Genomic DNA, 21672 nt, shown 5'->3' with positions numbered 1-21672 from the left:
ACCTTCCCTTGTGACACCTGTAAGTCACCAGAACACTTTCTATTTGTACTGCCCTTATGACTACTATGACATAACCCAGGGCCACAAAGACCTGCCTTAGAAAACTGTACTCTACCAAGTACATCAAAAGCAGGATCTTTGTAAATGTCATGCGTGTATCAGGTACCATGAAATATTTGCCATGAAATTGAATCTAATCTAGAAGCGTCACTTACAATTCAAAATATGAAATCATTTTATCATCCAATTATTTTAATTTAATTACTTTTTATCCATATTAGTGTACTATAGCAGTATGGGCAGGTGATACATGCTTTTGATAAACAGTGAATAACATAGATGGAGTTCCTACCCTCTCATGGCTTATAACCTTGTAGGAGAGCATATAACACATTACAAAATAGCAGAACTGCTGCTGTAATAGAAGTCTTATTTAACACCAGATAGAAAATAGCAGGAGTGATGTAAAAGAAGACTTCTTGGGAGGGGTGAAATTTAAGTTGGGAGGGATATGAAAGATAACTAGAAATTATCCAAATGAATTTGAGAGAAAAAGTGTTTCAGGTATAAAAAAAAAAATAGCAGCTATAATGGCCCAGAAGCAAGATAAAATGTGGCACCTTCAAAGATCTAAAAGGAATTTGAGTATGGCTCAGAGCATAGGCTTCCCTGGTGGCTCAGATGGTAAAGAATTTGCCTGCAATGCAGGAGACCTGGATTTGATCCCTGGGTTGGAAAGATCCCTTGGAGAAGGGAATGGCTACCCACTCTAGTATTCTTGCCTGGAAAATTCCATGGACAGAGGAGCCTGGCCATGAGGTTGCAAAGAATTGGACACGACTGAATGGCTAACACTTTCACTTTCAGAGCATGGCATACAGTGTAGGAAGTGGCAAGAGGTAAAACTGGAAAGATAAACAGGTTCAGATCCCAGAGAATCAGTTATGCCTTATTTAAGGACCGGGCCTTTAGATATATAGTTAAAGAGTATTGAGGAAAAGACTAATGTAATCAGATTTTCACTTTGGAAAACTGAACCTGGTTGCACTGTGAAAAATAGAACATTGGGATGGAAAGCTGGAGGGAAGGATAGTGATCAGAAGAGATGTTACTGGCCTTGACATGAGCTTAGTAAATACTATCAAACTTGGTTATGGTTGGCCTTTTAAAGACTGGACAAGAGGTGAAGACAAATACTCAGGTTCATGGCACTGGGAACTTGGTAAAAGTTGTGTTGATTTCTTAGAAGTACAGGAAGAAGAGCTATCATTGACAGATGATTTGGGGGCAGTGAAGATGACCTTAGTTTTGGATAACTTATGTTGAATTGACTATACGATATCTATGTTTATATGTCCACTCGGCAGTTCTATATCAGAATCCTGCAAAAAAGTAACAGACATATCCAACATGTACAATTAGAGAGATTTTAAGAAAAGACTGTTATAAGATGTAGCTAAGATTTAAGGAAACCACAAAGGAGAGTGAAACACTTGAGGCTAGCAAGAGCATAAGACAACAGGACAAGAGATGTAGCCTTTAGTACAACAGCAAAACCATGACGAAACCATATTTCGTCAATGAAGGAGCCAGTGGAATACGTAGCTTGACATTTCTTTCCACTCGCCCTTGCTTTTCCCACTAGTGCCTCCACTTGAAATAACCCAATTAAAAGCAAAGAGCAAGGAAGCCCACTCCAAAGAGTTCAGATTTTCTGTAGAGATAAATGGGTGGTAGGCATAAAGGGAAGATATCCAACACAAGATCTAAATCTATTACCTGGCCTAGAAGATGGGATTTTTAAAGAGCTATCCACTAAACAGACATTAATTTCATTGTGTGTTTGTGATAGAGAAGGATGAACTCATTCAAGAAAGTTGTATAGTTAAAATAGAACACATATCAGAGCTCTGCATCCGAGACTGGCAAACTTTTTCTGTCAAGGGCCAGATAACATTTTACACATTGTGGGCTACTTGATCTGTGGAGAGTGAAGAACTTGCGGCTAGCAAGAGCACAAGTGTTACATCTACTTGTGCAATAAAATTCCTTTTTGATGACAAGATAAAAATTAAAACAAGAAATCTCCTCTGCCCTTTGACCTCCTGTCTCCCCCAAGCCCCACTGTGCATTGTATATCTGCACCATGCATCACCCAACCCCCATCCCCCCATTAGCAGAAATACCTGCTCAACCATAAAGAGCAACATTCTCCTAACATCGATAACTCCTTAAAAATAGCATTCTTTCTTGACAAGGGGTCACATGATATTTAGACCTGGATTGTGTAAACTGTCCATAATATGTCATTTAATATACAGCCCTCTGTCTCAAAAAACAAAAAAAAAAAACCCTTACTTAAATATAACATATATATATATATGTATATATATATACTGTATATCCTTTATATCTTAAATCAGCTGATTAACTTTTTGTCAACTTTCTCAACTCAGTCATTCATCAATGGCCCAAGCTTTAGACAATAGTCAAAGCTATGGTTTTTGCAGTAGTCATCTATGGATAGGTTAGTTGGACTATAAGGAAAGCTGAGTGCTGAAGAATTGATGCTTTTGAACTGTGGTGTTGGAGAAGACTCTTGAGAGTTTCTTGGACTGCAAGGAGATCAAACCAGTCAATCCTAAAGGAAATCAGTCCTGAATATTCGTTGGACGGACTGATGCTGAAGCTGAAGCTCCAACACTTTGGCCACCTAATGCGAAGAACTGACTCACTGGAACAGACCCTGATACTGGGAAAGACTGAAGGCAGGAGAAGGGGCCAACAGAGCATGAGATGGTTGGATGGCATCACCAACTTGATGGACATGAGTTTGAGCAGGCTCCAGGGGTTGGTGATGGACAGGGAAGCCTAGTGTGCTGCAGTCCATGGGGTCACAAATAGTTGGACACGACTATGGACTGAACTGAACTGAACTTAGACAATAAACCAATGAATGAGAGAGTTTCTGATCTAATAAAAGATTATTTATAAAAGCAGGTGGAGGTCAGGATTTGGCCTACAGGTCATAATTTGCTGATGATGGGCCTAAGGAAATAAGAGTGAACAGAATAAAATAAATGATCAAAGGATACCAAATCGGACAGGATAGTTATTAGAGTACAAGGAGGAGTATTAAGCGTTACAAAGCCAAAGGTACAGGGTGTTTAAAGGACAAGGAATGACCCATAATATCAAGAGATAAGGGAAAATTCAGTCAGAAAAAGACTAAGAAATTTCTGTTGGATTTAGGGATAGTGAGATAATCTGTTTTAGTGGTGCTCCAGAAGTGAGATTTTAGTGCATTGAAATCATAAAGTGAAAGTAAAATTACTGATTGTAAACAACTCTTTAAAACTGGGCTGTAAAGAGAAGTGATCTGCTGCTAATAGGAGGTGATAGCTTTTAAAAGATAGTTTAAGATAAGACAGATTAAAAGATATTTAAATGTGAATAGGAAAGAGCTAACAGGAAATAGTAGAAGATGCATGATATACATAATAAAGAAAGTGTACTTGACCTAAGAAAGGTCCCTTGAGAATACAAGAGAATGGGCAAAGATGGAAATTCAATCTTAGGAAAAGGAATATCATTTTCATTATAACTAAATGGAAGCAGACAGTGACATTTTGAGTCTTGGTTTCATTATTCATCCTTGCATATTAAACTGCCCCTCAAAATCAATAAGGCTTTATTATTCTTCTACTTTATTTATATTGACTGAGATCACTCATACAATATCAGTTATCCAGAGACTTACCTGGGACTGGCTGACTTAAAATGGCTTCACTTCCCTATAGCCCAAAGGATAAAGAATCTGCTTGCGATGCAGGAGACGAGAATTCTATCCCTGGGTTGGGAAGTTCCTCTGGAGAAGGGAATGTCAATCTACTCCAGTATTCTCGCCTGGAGAATTCCATAGACAGAGAAGCCTGGTGGGCTACAGTCCATGGGGTTGCAGAGTTGGACACAACTCAGCAACTAACACACAAACACATGCCTAATGATTGATGCAGCTAAAGAAACAACTCTGTTCTCTGTATATGTGAGTCTGTTTTGTTTCATAGATATGCTGATTTGTATTGTATTTTAGATTCCAGGGAGAGGGCAGGTAGGGGAGGGAAGGAATGGGAATTTTGGAATTAGCAGAAGCAAATTAGCAGAAGCAAACTGTTATATATCGGAGAAGGCGATGGCACCCCACTCCAGTACTCTTGCCTGGAAAATCCTATGGATGAAGGAGCCTGGTGGGCTGCAGTCCATGGGGTCGTGAAGAGTCGGACATGACTGAGCGACTTTACTTTCACTTTTCACTTTCATGCACTGGAGAAGGAAACGGCAACCCACTCCAGTGTTCTTGCCTGGAGAATCCCAGGGACAGGGGAGCCTGGTGGGCTGCCATCTCTGGGGTCGCACAGAGTTGGACACGACTGAAGCGACTTAGCAGCAGCAGCAGCAAACTGTTATATATAAGATGGATCAAAACAAGGTCCTACCACACAGCACAGGAAACTATATTCAATATCCTGTGATAAACCATATGGGAAAGAATATGAGAAAGAATATATATATATATATATATATATATATATATAACTGAGTCACTTCACCATACAGAAGAAATTTAACACAACATTGTAAATCAACTGTGCATGTGTGTGCTCAGTCGTGTCTGACTCTTTGCAACACTGCTGCTGCTAAATTGCTTCAGTCGTGTCCAACTCTTAGCAACCCCATGGACTGCAGCCCACCAGGCTCCTCCATCCATGGGATTTTCCAGGCAAGAGTACTGGAGTGGGGTGCCATTGCCTTCTCTGTTGCAACACTATACTTCAATAAAATTAAAAGAAAGAAAGAAATAAAAACAAAAAACCTGTTTCATGTTGCTCTCCAGCAGTGTAGCCATGGCTCATCAGAACTTATGAAGGTGAAAATTGAAGGGGTAAGACCTCTTAAAGCCAAGCCCCAGAGTTTGCCAGAATATCTCTTCTGCTACCTTCTGTTTGTCAAAGTCACAGGACCTGCCCAGATTCAAGGGGAGAACAAAGAAGCACTGCCTCCTAATAGAAGGAAAGGAAAGTCCTGTTGTCTTAGGGCTTATTGGGAAGAGCAAGGTTGTTTCCAGCATCTTTGTGAACCACCTCCCATAAGCCTTCATAAAACCCATTCATTTGCCCATTTCTCTTCCTTTTCTCAACAAAACAGACCGATTAGACCTCAAATTTCAAAAGTATTATAAGCCATAATAACTAATGGGAAGAATGAGGAAGAATCTTGAGTTTATTTAGTTCTTCCTGGTAATATAGCAATATTGAACAAAAGCAGCTGGAATACTTTTGATTCTATAATCCTTGACAGATGGAAAAAATATGAAAATGCTTCTTTATGGTTTCTTCAAGCACTAAAATCCAAAATATAATATGACAACTCCATTGATTTTTGACTTTAGGCTTTTGTTTATAACTTGCTTTCTACTTTCTGCAAAAGAGTGATTAAAACTTGGTCCCACTGAAACCGAGATTCAAAGGGTTGAGAGAGGACCAAAGGGCTTCGGAATTATTTGGTATATTCAGTTGATTTCTGGAAATATGATTGAAAAGTGGCACATGCAGTTCTTAACCATCAGAATTTAGATTGATCCTTTTATCTGAATAGAGTCTCAGTGGGTGAAAATCACAGAAATTGTAGAATATCTGAAACAACTTCAATCCATCACACTGCAAAATATCATCAGTGTGCTGAAAGGAATACAAAATAATGTTTACTTGCCTATTTTTGGTTCAAAAGTTTTCACTCTAAAAACTAATAAGTAGCTCAAGGTTTCCTAGTTGACATCTTTCTTAAAAACTACCTTTATAAAATTTCTGCTCTATTCAACAATTCTGAAGTGTTGAATTCAGTTTTGATGACTTTTGAGACTGCATTTATTCTCTTACTTTCTCTTTTTTGGTCTCTTTCTGTCCTTCCCTTCCTCCCTTCCTTTGTTTCTTGTTTCCCTCTTTTCTGTCCATAAATTGAAAGAAAGATATGTATGTTTGAGAGCCCTAATTTGCAAATGCATCAATCTGAGATTTTATGCATAAACTCATTTTAGTTCAATTTTAGATTAATTTAGGAGGGGTTACTCTTAACCCTGGCTGGAAACTGAGCCATGCCCAGATAGATCTGAAGAGGTGCTGGGTTGGATATCACTAGGAGACAGTCCGTATGCGGAGTTCCAGGCTAAATGAGAAAGAGGAAAAACTTGTGTGTCAATATTTAAAGGGAAATTTGAGGCCAAGTAGGAAGGGGGAGAGAAAATTCTGGCCAATCTCAGTTACTGTCTAACCATCCTGGTTCCATCAACTTCTGTGAGAGCAAGATGCAGGCATGTCATTTGCACCGTATCTTGGCAGTGGGGAGGCGCCATCTTCAAGTGGCTTCTATTGCTGTCACCATCAACAAAATGGTCCCAAGAAGACTGTGAACCACCTGAGACACCTCTAGGGACTGCCAAACTGAGTAAGACTTTGAGGGGCCTAGGTAACCTGCTTAGGCAAGGAAGAAAGAAAGAGTGAAATGTAATCCATCATATCAATATCCACTATATTTTATATACTTGGTCTGGTTAGGCTTCAGAGACAGGCTATACTTTGCAAGGGAGTATTTAGAAATTTGCTTGCAAAGCAATTTCTGATATATCCAGGACTTGATACTGAGCCTGTTAAGATGTGTTGGCTATACATAATGCCTCGATAGATTTTTGCTTTGATAACTTTTAAAGGTAATACTAAACAAGAATAAATAGCTGCTTATTTGGGCTAAAGTTTGTGTCATTTCCCTATTGCTAGTCACAGATAATTGACTAAATTATACAAATCATTGTCTATAGTTTGGTTTGGGCCATCAGGTCATTAGGAATTTTGGAATAATTGATCACAGCTGCTACTGGGTAAATTTACACTTGTTGGCAGTACAAACACCCACACATGAACAGAGTTATCTTGTGATTAACATACACTTTGGGAGTGAAGTTCCCTATTGGTTATCTTTAAGAAATATTCTTAAATTAGGGCAGCCATACTGGCACAGATTATTTATGTCCCTGTTACTCTCTGCATTAATGCAGATGTGCAATGCAAAATAGCTTATATATATATATATATATGTATATACATATATCATTGTTTGAACATTTGGTATACACACGGCTAAATATTTATGTAAAAAACCTGTCATTGAGATTTTATTTTGCACATCCTTGGCCTTCCTTTTCTAGTTTTTATTTTCTTTTTGTTTTTGACTCACTATTGTTGCAATTTCCTATTATTTTATTGATCCTATTTTCTCACCAAAATCTAATTTTCATTTTTTCAATTGATTATGGCCTTTTTAAAATGTTTCAATATGCAGCTTTTTTTTTTTTAAGTGAGTTTCAGTGTGCCACTCCTACCAACAAATTACGGTTTAAGTAATCTTCAGTGATGAAATTGGGAGAAGGCACTGGCAACCCACTCCAGTACTCTTGCCTGGAAAATCCCATGGATGGAGGAGCCTGGTAGGCTGCAGTCCATGGGGTCGTGGAGAGGCCGACACCACTGAGTGACTTCACTTCAATTTTCACTTTCATGCATTGGAGAAGGAAATGGCAACCCACTCCAGTGTTCTTGCCTGGAGAATCGCAGGGACGGGGGAGCCTGTTGGGCTGCCGTCTATGGGGTCCCACAGAGTTGGACACGACTGAAGCAACTTAGCAGCAGCAGCAGCAGCAGCAGTGATGAAATTAAAGACTTTGCCTTTCACAAAAGAGCCTGACTGGTAAGAAAGAAAGTCTGCAGAATTGCTTTCACACAGGAAATCTCTGTATCGAGCCTCACACTGGGACTGGGGTCAGGGCTTCTTCAGATGAATGGTATATTTTTGGAAGAAGAAGTTTAGTCCAAATATCAAAATGAATCTGCCACAGGTATACATATTTGGAAAAACTAATACAATTTTGTAAAGTTTAAAAATAAAATAAAATTAAAAAAAAAGAACTTACTGAACACAAGAAATTGATTAAGTAATAAGTGAAATTTTAAAAAACTCAATGAGTGAAATAAGTGAATAGGTGGAATGAAAACAGGTGTCTCTGACTCAAAAGCTGCACTAATAAAGGAATTCTGAATCATTAAAAAATAAATAAATAAATAAAAGCAAAAAAAAAAGAAGAAGTTTAGTCTAATTTGAGGTGTAAATCAAGTTTTAAGAATTAAATATATTTATACATTTAGTCATGAAAATTGAGATGAAAGAATAATTGCCTTTGTATCCCTGAACAGCAATGTAAAAATCCTATGGATAACATGCTGTGAGGAAGTTCAGGCCATATGGAAAATCCCATGTCAGTGCCCTGGTTCCCATCCCCAGTTTAGATCTCAATCCATAACCAGCATCAACTGCTGGACAAGTGAGTGAAGATGTCTCCAGAGGATTCCAGCTCCCTGCCACCACATTGTCTTTACTTAGACAAAAGCTGTCCTCACTCTACTGTGTATCTGTAAACACAATAAAAATATTGCTTCATGCTACTAGGTTTCGGGGTGGTTTCTTTGTAGCAAGAGTGAAAACAACATGTGGAGAAAGGCTTTTCCCCAAATTTGAGGCCATATGAAAGGGAGAAATTCAAAGAGAATCATTTGCAGAGATGAAAATGTAGCAAAAAGAAGACACTGGCTTTTCATTCATCATTTTAATGTCTGCTAATTTTTTTGGGCTCCAAAATCACTGCAGATGGTGACTGCAGCCATGAAATTAAAAGACGCTTACTCCTTGGAAGAAAAGTTATGACCAACCTAGATAGCATATTCAAAAGCAGAGACATTACTTTGCCAACAAAGGTCCGGCTAGTCAAGGCTATGGTTTTTCCAGTGGTCATGTATGGATGTGAGAGTTGGACTGTGAAGAAAGCTGAGGACTGAAGAATTGATGCTTTTGTTTTTTTTTATTTTATTTTTAAAATTTACATAACTGTATTAGATTTGCCAAATATCAAAATGAATCCGCCACAGGTATACATGTGTTCCGAATTGATCCTTTTGAACTGTGGTGTTGGAGAAGACTCTTGAGAGTTCCTTGGACTGCAAGGAGATCCAACCAGTCCATTCTGAAGGAGGTCAGCCCAGGGATTTCTTTGGAAGGAATGATGCTAAAGCTGAAACTCCAGTACTTTGGCCACCTCATGCGAAGAGTTGACTCATTGGAAAAGACTCTGATGCTGGGAGGGATTGGGGGCAGGAGGAGAAGGGGATGACAGAGGATGAGATGGCTGGATGGCATCACTGACTCGATGGACGTGAGTTTGAGTGAACTCCGGGAGTTGGTGATGGACAGGGAGGCCTGGCGTGCTGCGATTCATGGGGTCACAAAGAGTCGGACACGACTGAGCGACTGAACTGAACTGAATGGGTCAGATTCAGTAATCTCCCCATATGTTTATCTAAGTAGAGAATAAAATGAACAAGAAGCAGTTACCCATTTTGCATGGTAAGTGAACATCACATCAAGTATTTGGGCTCAAGCTGTCTTGGCAGGCTTCTTGAATGGCTCTGAGGTAAAGAATCGCCTGCAATGCAGGAGACAAAGGAGAAGCAAGTTCAATCTCTGGGTCAGGAAGATCCCCTGGAGGAGAAAATGGCAACCCATTCTGGTATTCTTGCCTGAGACAGAGGAGCCTGGTGGGCTACAGTCCATGACATCACCAATAGTTGGACACAACTGAGCAACTGAGCATGCATACATTTTGATGGTATGTTTCCCAAGATGACCGAAATGTTACCAGTCTAGGCTATCTGAGCACCTCTGGGGAATGCCTTTGTGGCAGAAGCTGGAATTTTGGGGTGGAGTAAATACAGGTGATTGAAGAGCAGAACAGGAGCCAGATCATTAAGGGGTACTCGTGAGAACTATTGAGGTTACTGGTCCAAGATAGGGACTGCAGCCAATTAAAACAGATTGTCTATTCAAGATTAATGGAAGAACATATGTCTGAATAAAGTCCACAATAGCAATCACAGAGACAAATTCAGGAAATCAAAAAGCAGACTGAAAACTACAAACAAAAGGGATGGAAACTAACTGGTATAGGATAACAAGGCACAGGACCACTTGGGGACAGGCACACTGTAGTGAATTTCCAGAAGTGGTCCCAAAGTAATGAGTTCAGAGCTTTCTTTCTATAGTTGTTTGGAGAGTAGTTGTTGTTTGGTCTGATAGATTTCAGTGTGGTACTAGATATTAATCCAATCTGAACCAAAAAATAGGGAGCCAGAGAACAGTGGATCAGGAGTACCCCTAAGGATACATCTCAGTATTTTTGCATACCTGCCACGGATATGTGTCAGCATTAGCCAAAGATGCCACGATAAGAAAGGGGGAGTGTGGCGGTATGTTATAACCAAGACCAGTTAAATACAAAGACATTTTTCACTTTCTCTTTTCTTCCTGCTCACACCAACTTTTTGTCCTTTGAAAAGAGTCGTAGGTAGAAGATGTCTAGCAACTGATCTTGTTTCCCTCAGTCCCCACAGGCAGTCAAAGTTGCAGATCAGGCTTACACTGGGAAAGAAGAGAGAGGTTGAACTGAAATTGCCTTAAAATGTCATTAAGGGAACAAGATATACTTAATGAGTTTATTTATTTATTTTTTTTTGACAGGCAGTAAGTAGCTTATATATTGGAGAAGACAATGGCACCCCACTCCAGTACTCTTGCCTGGAAAATCCCATGGACGGAGGAGCCTGGTAGGCTGAAGTCCATGGTGTCGCTGAGTCGGATACGACTGAGCGACTTCACTTTCACTTTTCACTTTCATGCATTGGAGAAGGAAATGGCAACCCACTCCAGTGTTCTTGCCTGGAGAATCCCAGGGACGGGGGAGCCTGGTGGGCTGCCGTCTGTGGGGTCACACAGAGTCGGACACAACTGAAGTGACTTAGCAGCAGTAGCAGCTTATATATTCCCTTTTGTTAAAGATTCTTCAGTAAACAAGTCACTTGAATAATATGACTTTATATCCTTGAGCCTTGGGTAGGTCTTATAGAGTACTCAGGTACTAAGAGTACTGGCTTTGTAGGGTTATCAATTAATTAACTTCAAAGGTCCTAAAAACATGAACAAGCAAAGCAGAATCTCAGAATATAACCAGTATTATCAATGTTTTCCTCCTCCCATGCAAGGAAGGACCAGAAGACCATTTTGGATTTCAAATGTTTAAACAGAATTATAATAAGCTGCTCTGAGTTGCAAGCTTGAGAAAGAGAGAATTTCTAAGGATTTCTACTTATTATCTATGAAAAGAGTACTGATATTTTAACAGAATATTAAAGTTTTTAGATATCTTGATCATATATTATCTTTTTTTGACTTTCATAGTGCCCTTGTAAAAGAGAAGTTTAATTTTAGCCTTTTTATTTTATAGATGAGGAAAATAAAGCACAAATCTTTCAAAACTTGTTCAAAGTCATAAAATTAGACAAATATGGTATATAGTGGTGACTCTGAACTCCCGGCCCTTTCTTCTTATTTAGTGACTGCCCAAATTTTGTGTTTGTCTTTAGACCTCTGAAAATGCATACAGAAATTTGATATGAAGACAAAGGTAGATACTTTGTGACAATGAAATCATATAACAGATTACCATAAAGTACACTGGAAAGTTAATGATTTTAAGCCAGAACATATTTTGTTGAACTCTCCCAAGAGACTTAAAATGTTAAAATACATAATGTAGAAAATGTGACTTTATCCAGTTTGGGTATTGATATAGGATAAATAGCCCAAAGTGAAATGTTTTTTAAAACATCACCTTTTTTCTTATGAAAAAAAAAGAAAGTATGTCAACATTATATATAAAATTTAGAATTCCTATTAAGGATTGCTGATCTAAGAGGTAAAATTAGATTATGCATAATTTTCGTTAATTTCTTGGCTCCTGGAATACCTATGTTTTTTTTAACCATTAAAGACACTAATTTAACTAAGCACCACGTACCAAAGATAACCTGAGTCTGAGTATTCTAGTGGTCATTGCATTTTGGACCAGACCATGGAATAATCAGGATGTTAGTCTGTGATTCTTTTTCTCCTCTTCTTCAGCTTGGTGATCCTGGTTAAAATAACTATATGATTGATTCTTGCTTTGGCTTCTTGTTTGTTTGTTTTTTCCAATGCATATTTTCTCCAGCAGTCAGTGAGAATAAGGGAATGTATTATATATGCCAGCAAATACTCAAGATTATATTGCTTCAGCAAAATGTAATATTCATAAGAGAGAGCCTTGGAAACATTCATTCTTCTGTGTGTGTGTGTGTGTGTGAGTGTGTGTGTGTGTGTAACTAGCTAGCTGGTAAGTAGGAGGAGAGGTTTCAGACTCCAAAGACAGCAAAAAGGCTTTTTATAATAAGACAGTGTACCTCATCGTGCTTAATGGACTGATTCCTATTTTAGTTACTTCAACTTGGATTAATGTCAAGAACAACACTGAAATTTATCAGACTCAATTCAGCTCTTTCGATGAGACTCGACTCCAAGCAACTATGGGAAGCAAACCCTGAACTATTCTGTACTCTGGGACCAGTTCTAGAAACTCACCACAGTGTTTTTTGTCCCCAGTTGGTGCTAAGCCTCCATCCCTCTTTGTTTGTAGCTACAATCTTGCTGTTTGATTTCTTGCCCCAACTGTTGATTTGAGTGTGAGATAAATGTTGTTGTTTTAACATTTAACACAGACTGCAATAGATAACTGGGATAGATTTTTTCTAACCTGAAATTGTGGTGCTTCTGTAACAAAATATAAAGCATATGACTTTGGGATAAAGCAAGGTATGATAAGGGAGAAGCATTTTTTTTTCTTTTAATTGATGGATAGTCAAGGTACAATATTATATGTTACAGGTGTACAATAGAATGATTCACAATTTTTAAAGGTTATACTTCATTTATAGTTATTGTAAAATGTTGACTGTATTTCCCCTTGTTGTATAGTATACCCTTGTAGCTAATTTTATACATAATAATTCATACCTCTTAGTCCCCTATGTTGCCCTTCCACACTTCCCTCTCACTGCTGGTAACCACTAATTTGTTCTCTCTGAGTTTGTTTCTTTTTTGTTATATTCACAAGTTTGTTTCATTTTTAGATTTCATATGTAAATGATATCATACAGTGTTTGTCTTTCTCTGTCTGACTTATTTCACTAAAGCATAATACCCTCCAAGTCCATCCATGTTCTTGCAAATGGCAGAATTTCATTTTCTTATGACTGAGTAGTATACCATGGTGTGTATGTATGTGTATACACACACACACACACACACACACACACACCACAACTTCATTATTCATTTATTTGTTGTTGGACACTTAGGTTGCTTCCATATTTTGGTAGTTGTCAATAATGCTGCCATGAACATTGAGGTACATATATATTTTTAAATTAGTGTTTTCATTTTCTCTGGATATGTACTCAGGAATGGAATTTCTGGGTCATATGATAGTTCTATTTTTAGTTTTTTGAGAAAGTCCTGGGTTCAGTCCTTGGGTTGGGAAGATCCCCTCGAGAAGGGCATGGCTACCCACTCCAGTATTCTTGCCTGGAGAATCCCATGGACAGAGGAGCCTGGCGGGCTAGTCATAGGGTCGCAAAGAGTCGGACACAACTGAGCAACTGTGCACAGCACAGCACATACTGTTTTCCACAATGGCTGCACCAATTTACATTCCTACCAACAGTGTATGAGGGTTCCCTTTTCTCCACAACCTCACTAATACTTGTTATTTGTGTTCTTTTTGATGATAGCCATTCTGATGGGTGTGAGTTAAATATCTCACAGTGGTTTTGGTTCACATTTCCCGATAATTAGCTGATACTGACTATTTTTTCAAGTGCCTATTGGCCATCTGCATGTCCTCTTTGGAAAAATGTGTGTTCAGGTCCTCTACCCATATTTTAATTGGATTGTTTTTTTGATGTTGAGTTGTATGAGTTGTTTATATATTTTGGATATTAATCCCTTATTGGTCATATCATTTACAAATATTTTATCCCATTCCATAGGTTGTCTTTTCATTTTGTCAATGGTTTCCTTTGTTGTGCAAAAGCTTTTAAATTTAATTATTTGTTTATTTTTGTTTTTCTTTCCATTACTTTAGGAGATGGATCAAAAAAAAATCTCTGATTTATATCAGAGTATCCTGTCTATGTTTCCTTCTAGGAGTTTTATGGTATCCAGTTTACGTTTAGGTCACTAATCCATCTTGATTTTATTTTTGTATATGGTGTTAGAGAATATTCAATTTCATTCTTTTTTTCTTAATTTCATTCTTTTACATATAGCTGTCCAGTTTTCCCAGCACCACTTATTGAAGAGACTGTCTTTTTTCCATTGTACATTCTTGCCTCCTTTGTCATAGATTGACTGTAAGTATGTGGGTTTATTTCTGTTCTGTCCCACTGATCTAGGTGCCAGTATCAGACTGCATTTATTACTATAGCTTTGTAGCATAAGTCTGAAGTTAAGGAACATAATTCCTCCAGCTCCATTCTTCTTTCTCAAGATTGTTTTTGGCTATTTGGAGACTTTTTTGTTAACATACAAAATTTTAAACTATTTGTTCTAGTTCTGTAAAAAATGCCATTGGTATTTTGATAGAGATTGCATTGAATCTGTAGATTTCTTGAGGTAGTAAGTTCACTCTAACAGTATTAATTCTTCCAGTCCAATAACACAGTTTATACTGATTTATTTGTATTAAATCTCTGTCATCAGTGTCTTACAGTTTCCTGAATATATGTCTTTTACCTCCTTAGGTAGGTTTATTCCTAGGTATTTTATTGTTTTTTGATGCAGTTATAAATGAGATAGTTTCCTTAATTTCTCTATCTGATAGTTTGTTGTTATTGTATAGGAATGCAATATATTTCTGTATATTAATTTTGGTATCCTACAACTTTACTAGATTCAATGATGAACTCTAGTAGTTTTCTGATAGCATCTTTAGGATTTTCTATATAGTATCATGTCATCTGCAAACAGGGATAGTTTTATTTCTTCCTTTCCAATTTGGATTCCTTTTATTTATTTTTTTTATTCTCTTACTGCCGTGGCTGGACTTCCAAAAGTATATTGAATAAAAGTGGCAAGAGTAGTCATCCTTGTCTTGTTCTTGATTTTAGAGGTAATGGTTTCAGCTTTTCACCATTGAATATGATGTTAGCTGTAGGTTTGTCACACATGGCCTTTATTATGTTGAGATATATTCCCTCTGCATTCACTTTCTAGAGTTTTTTTTTTATCATAAATTTGTGTTGAATTTTGTCAAAAGCTTTTTCTGCATCTATTAAAATGATCATATGGTTTATATCCTTAAATGTGTTACTGTAGTATGTAAACAAATTGAATATTGCAAATACTGAAAAATCCTTGCATCCCTGGAATTAATCCCACTTGATTATGGTGTATGATCCTTTTAAAATATTATTGGATTCTATTTGCTAATAATCTGCTGAGGATTTTTACATCTATGTTCATCAGTGATATTGACCTGTAATTTTCTTTTTTTATGGTATTTTGTCTGGTTTTGGTATCATCGTGAAGCTGGCCTCATAGAATGAGTTTGGAAATATTCCTTCCTTGGCAATTTTTTGGAATTTGAAAATGATAGATGTTTACTCTTCTCTAAATATTTTGGAACAATTCACCTGTGAAGATTTTGGAACTATTCACCTGTGAAGAAGAACTAACATCTCATCCTAGACTTTTGTTTGTTGGGTGTTTTTAAATTACTGATGTCAGTTGGTCTGTTTGTAATTTCTCTTTCTTTCTGGTTCAATCTTCGGAGATTGTACATTTCTAAGAATTTGTTCATTTCTTCTAGGCTATCCATTTTATTGACATACAGTTGTTTGTAGTAGTCTCTTATGATCTTTTGTATTTCTGTAGTGTCAGTTTTAACTTCTCCTTTTTCATTTGTGAATTTATTGACTTGGGCCCTCTGAGGGTGGAGAATCTTGACTAAAGTGCTAGTAAAAGACCAAAGGACTCAAATATTCCAGAAGAAAATTAAAATAATCTAGAGTATCTTGCTTTGAAACTTGGCCTCAAATAATTTCTACTTATAAAGTTTCAAGAAATATAAAGTCACCTTAAATAAATCTCAAAATATATGAAGAAAGTAATCATCATGAGCATGAGTCAAAAGAAACAACGGCAGAATGAGACCAACTAATATAGTAAACATTAGAATTACTGGTAATATAATATGAATAACTTAATAACTTTAGAGAAATCAAAGGAGAGACTGAGAATAAAAGACAAAAGGGAGTCAGTAAACATTACAAAACTTGTACTTAAAAAACCCAAGAAGTTCTGCTTCCAGTAATGGCAGACTAGTTAATTTGGATCAACTCTCCCGCATAGAATAACACAATTTTGTACAATTAAAAATTTTTATTGGTTTGAAAGTGTTGAAGAACTAACATGGGAATATAGCAATAAAGTGAATCACATGAATCTTGGGGTTTCCCAGTGCATATAAAATTTATGTTTATACTATACTATAGTCTATTTAGTGTGCAACAGTATTATGTCTAAGCAGTATACTTTTATTAAAACATAGTTTATAGCCAAAAAAAAAATAATTACCATGGTAATATCAATGGTCACAGATCACCATAAATAAAATAATAATGAAAAAGTTTGAATTATTGCAAGAATTATCTAAGTGTGAGAGACATAAAGTGAGCAAATGCTGTTGGAGAAATGGTGCAAATAGTCTTGCTTGATACAGGCTTGTCACAAACCTTCAATTTACTTTTTTAAAAAAGGCAGTCTCTGCAAAATACAATTAAGTGAAGCTCAAGAAAATGAGGCATGCCTGTGCTAAGAGGAAAGTTTTATAGCTGAGTATATTTTAAAACAAGAAAGATTTCAAATTAACACCCTAAACTTACACCTTAAGGAACTAGAAAAATAAGAATATACTAAACCAAAAACTAGCAAAAGGAATAAAATAATAAAGACTAGAACAAAGAATAATGAAATAGAGAATAAGAAAACAATTTTAAAATATCATCTAAATTGTTTTTTTTTACAAGATCAACAAAATTGATAAATACCAATTTTAATTAAGGAAAAATCTGAAAGACATATATAAGTAATATCAGAAATTAAAGAGGAGATGTAACAGCTGATGCCACAGAAATTAAAAGGAATATAAGACAATACTATAAAAAGACACAATACTATAAATAATTTACCAATAATTTGGATAACCTTTGAAAAAATTGATAAATTCTTAGAAACACACAACTTACCAAGACTGAATCATGAAAGAACAAAAATCTGAATATATGTATAACTAGTAAGAAGATCGGAGAAGGCAATGGCACCCCACTCCAGTACTCTTGCCTGGAAAAATCCCAGGGACGGGGGGAGCCTGGTGGGCTGCCGTCTGTGGAGTCGCACAGAGTCGGACACAACTGAGCGACTTCACTTTCACTTTTCACTTTCATGCATTGGAGAAGGAAATGGCAACCCACTCCAGTGTTCTTGCCTGGAGAATCTCAAGGACAGTAGAGCCTGGTGGGCTGCCGTCTATGGGGTCGCACAGAGTCGGACATGACTGAAGCGACTTAGCAGCAGCAGCAGCAGTAAGAAGATAATGTCAGTAATCAAAAGCCTCCCAATAAAGAAAAGCTCAGTGTCACTGATGAACTCCACCAAGCATTTAAAGAAAAATTAACATCAGTTACTTCCCAGACTCTTGCAGAAAGTTGAAGAGAAAAGGAACGTCCAAACTCATTTCATGAAGCCAGCAAACACATCCAAGAAAAGTTTATCTGAATAACTATAAAAAATTCAGCCTCTGTTTAATAAAGTTCCAGCATTGGAACCCTGGGACCCAGGTAGTTTTATAATACTTTGTTGTGGTTGTTTTTATAAACTTGCCAAGTTGGCACTCAAATTTATGTAGAAGAGCCAATTGCCAAGACTACGTAAGATGTTCCTTGAGGAAAACATGGTAAGGGGTTATTTTATCAAATATTTATTATTATTTTAAAGCAATCATTAATTATGATATTTGTGCAGAGATGGCCCAATGGAAGAGAAAAAAATGTAAGCCTCCAAGTTAGAATCACCTTATATAAAAACTTAATTTATGTAAGAACTCAAATATTTCAATAAATGAAATGGAGTGCCTAATTAGGCATTGATTGCTTTAAGTTTTTTCAATTGCTGAAAGAACTCAACAGGACTTAATCAGTTTTATTACAGTTTTATTATTAGAGGTAAAAGACACATTACAGCTACAGCAGGTGAAGCATATGCACTGAGGGGTCCAGAGATAGCAGAAGCAGGCTTCTTTATCTTCCCATCACTGGGTTGCAGAGGACATGTTTGCCTGCAAATCTCAAACCACTACTGGTCTGAATGCAAACGGAGACCAGCCACAAACATCAAAATCCCCCAGGATACACTGGAGACAGATACAAAGAAAAAATTGAATCATTGTATAGCCACTCTAGAAAACAGTATGGAGGTTCATCAAAAAATGAAAAATAGTACTAACATATCGTTGTTCAGTTGCCAGGTCTTCCTTGTGGCATGCAAACTCTTAGTCGCAGCATGTGGGATCTAGTTCCATGACCAGGGATCAAGCCCGGGCCCCCTGCATTGGGACCACAAAGTCTTAGTCACTGAACCACCAGGGAAGTCTCCCTTATCTGACTTTATTCTTCATCATATCTCCAGTATCCTCCAAGGTGCCAGACACATAGTAGGCTCTCGATTTATTTTTGTTTAACATTAGAAGGAAGGAAGGATGGAAGGAAGGAAATAAGGAAGAAAAGAAGTCACCCCCCCCCACCCCCATCAGATACCTAGAGTATTAGGAACACAAAGCTGAGACGAAAGCCTTTGACATATTAATTGTCCAGGTGAGAGATCAGAACACAACCACAGCCCCATGCATGACTACTCATGAATGAACTGTAGCCCCAATAGTGGAAAATTGCAGAATTGGGAGCAGAGAAGTATTGTTATAGCAAATAGGGAACCCAGATAGGAACATTTGAAAAAGGCCAGTGGCCCGTAGGTTAGAACTAGAGAAACGGAAGTGAACATCAAAGTAAATTCTAACAGCAAGAACTATTATTTAGAATCGATCAACGATCAGGGATATTATGATGCTCCCAGCTAATGGCTCATGACTCTGCCTTCTCACCTCTGAGCTTGTCATAGGAGGGAGCTGCTAATTGTAATAGACTATATTTTAAAATAACTGTGTATTTTCTTATTTACTTACCCTTCCATGCTTTTCACACTTTGCACCTTTTGCAGTTTACTATTTAAATATAGTTTTTTTAAGAAATGCAAAGTATAAAAAAGTCATTCAGAGAAATGTAGAACAAGAGTTGAAAAATGTTGAAAAAGTTGTGAGTTTTCATGTGGTTCAATTTCCTGACAATAAATAACAGTTTTGAGGCCATGGACTAGGCCTTTTGCTCTAAGACTTTTCTATATAATCCTCTCCAACACCTCATCCCCTCCCCCCAAAATAGGCATTATTCCTATTTTGAAGATAAGGGAAATAAGTCTGATAAAGTCTTAAGAGTTCTATAGCTTTAAGCATGTCTAGACCAAGGTTCAGGATATTAACATGGGGATATCAGTTCAGTTCAGTTCAGTTCAGTTCAGTTGCTGAGTCATGTCTGACTCTTTGTGACCCCATGAATTGCAGCACGCCAGGCCTCCTGTCTATCACCAACTTTTGGAACTTACTCAAACTCATGTCCATTGAGTCAGTGATGCCATCCAACCATCTCATCCTCCATCATCCCCTTCTCCTCACACCTTCAATCTTGCCCAGCATGAGGGTCTTTTCAAATGAGTCAGTTCTTCACAACAGATGGCCAAACTACTTGGAGTTTCAGCTTTAGCATTAGTCCTTCCAATGAACACCCAGGACTGATCTCGTTTAGAATGGACTGATTGGATCTCCTTGCAGTCCAAGGGACTCTCAGGAGTCTTCTCCAACACCACAGTTCAAAAGCATCAATTCTTCGGCGCTCAGCTTTCTTCACAGTCCAACTCTCACATCCATACATGACCACTGGAAAAACCATAGCCTTGACTAGACGGACTTTGTTGGCAAAGTAATGTCTCTGCTTTCCAATATGCTATCTAGGTTGGTCATAACATTCCTTCCAAGGAGTAAGCGTCTTTTAATTTCATGGCTGCAGTCACCATCTGCAGTGATTTTGGAGCCCAAAAAAATAAAGTCTGACACTGTTTCCTCTGTTTACCCATCTATTTCCCATGAAGTGATGGGACCAGATGCCATGATCTTCGTTTTCTGAATGTTGAGCTTTAAGCCAACTTTTTCACTCTCCTCTTTCACTTTCATCAAGAGGCTTTTTAGTTCCTCTTCACTTTCTGCCATGAGGGTGGTGTCATCTGCATATCTGAGGTTATTGATATTTCTCCTGGCAATCTTGATTCCAGCTTGTGCTTCTTCCAGCCCAGCGTTTCTCATGATGTACTCTGCATATAAGTTAAATAAGCAGGGTGACAATATACAGCCTTGACGTACTCCTTTTCCTATTTGGAACCAGTCTGTTGTTCCATGTCCAGTTCTACATGGGGATATAGTAACCTTGAAACCAAGATCCTCCTTCCTTTATAATAGATTCCTCATATACCTTCTTTCTGAAGTTATCTCACTTTCAAAAGAAAAAAGATGTTTAAATTCCTCTCCCTTTGTTTAGAGGAAAGAGAGGGTACTAATGTGATATAGAAACTACCTTCAGTTGAGTTCAGTCACTCAGTCATGTCCAACTAACTCTTTGAGACCCCACAGACTGCAGCACGCCAGGCTACCCTGTCCATCACCAACTCCCAGAGCTTACTCATACTCACATCCATCGAGTTGGTGATGCCATCCAACCATCTCATCCTTTGTTGTCCCCTTCTCTTCCTGCCTTCAATCTTTCCCAGCATCAGGGTCTTTTCAAATGAGTCAGTTCTTCACATGAGGTGGCCAAAGTATTGGAGTTTCAGCTTCAGCATCAGTCCTTCCAATGAATATTCAGGACTGATTTCCTTTAGGATGGACTGGTTGGATCTCCTTGCTGTTCAAGGGACTCTCAATCTTGAACCCCACCAATCAAAAATATCAATTCTTCAGTGCTCGGCTTTCGTTATAGTCCAACTCTCACATCCATACATGACGACTGGAAAAACCATAGCTTTGACCTTTGTTGACAAAGTAATGTCTCTGCTTTTTAATATGCTTTCTAGGTTGGTCATAACTTTTCTTCCAAGGAGTAAGCGTCTTTTAATTTCATGACTGCAGTCACCATCTGCAGTGATTTTAGAGCCCCCCAAAATAGTCTGTTACTGTTTCCATTGTTTCCCCATCTATCTGCCATGAAGCAATGGGACTGGGTGCCATGATCTTAGTTTTCTGAATGTTGAGTTTTAAGCCAACTTTTTCACACTCCTCTTTCACTTTCATCAAGAAACTTTTTAGTTCTTCTTCGCTTTCTGCCATAAGGGTAGTATCATCTGCATATCTGAGTTTATTGATATTTCCTCCAGCACTCTTGGTTCCAGCTTGTGTTTCATCCAGCCCAGTATTTCTCATGACGTACT

At 37.7% G+C, this 21672-nt stretch overlaps 1 long non-coding RNA gene across 2 annotated transcripts in view; it reads left to right on the top strand.

Annotated features, from left to right (window-relative positions):
• The window catches only part of LOC123331776, a 496106-nt gene that overhangs the window by 266071 nt on the left and 208363 nt on the right, over nucleotides 1-21672 (top strand). The window lies entirely within an intron of this gene.

The sequence above is a fragment of the Bubalus bubalis genome, chromosome X (assembly GCF_019923935.1).
Source record: "Bubalus bubalis isolate 160015118507 breed Murrah chromosome X, NDDB_SH_1, whole genome shotgun sequence".
NCBI classification, from domain to species: domain Eukaryota; kingdom Metazoa; phylum Chordata; class Mammalia; order Artiodactyla; family Bovidae; genus Bubalus; species Bubalus bubalis.
This window is presented reverse-complemented; position numbering and strand designations above follow the sequence as displayed.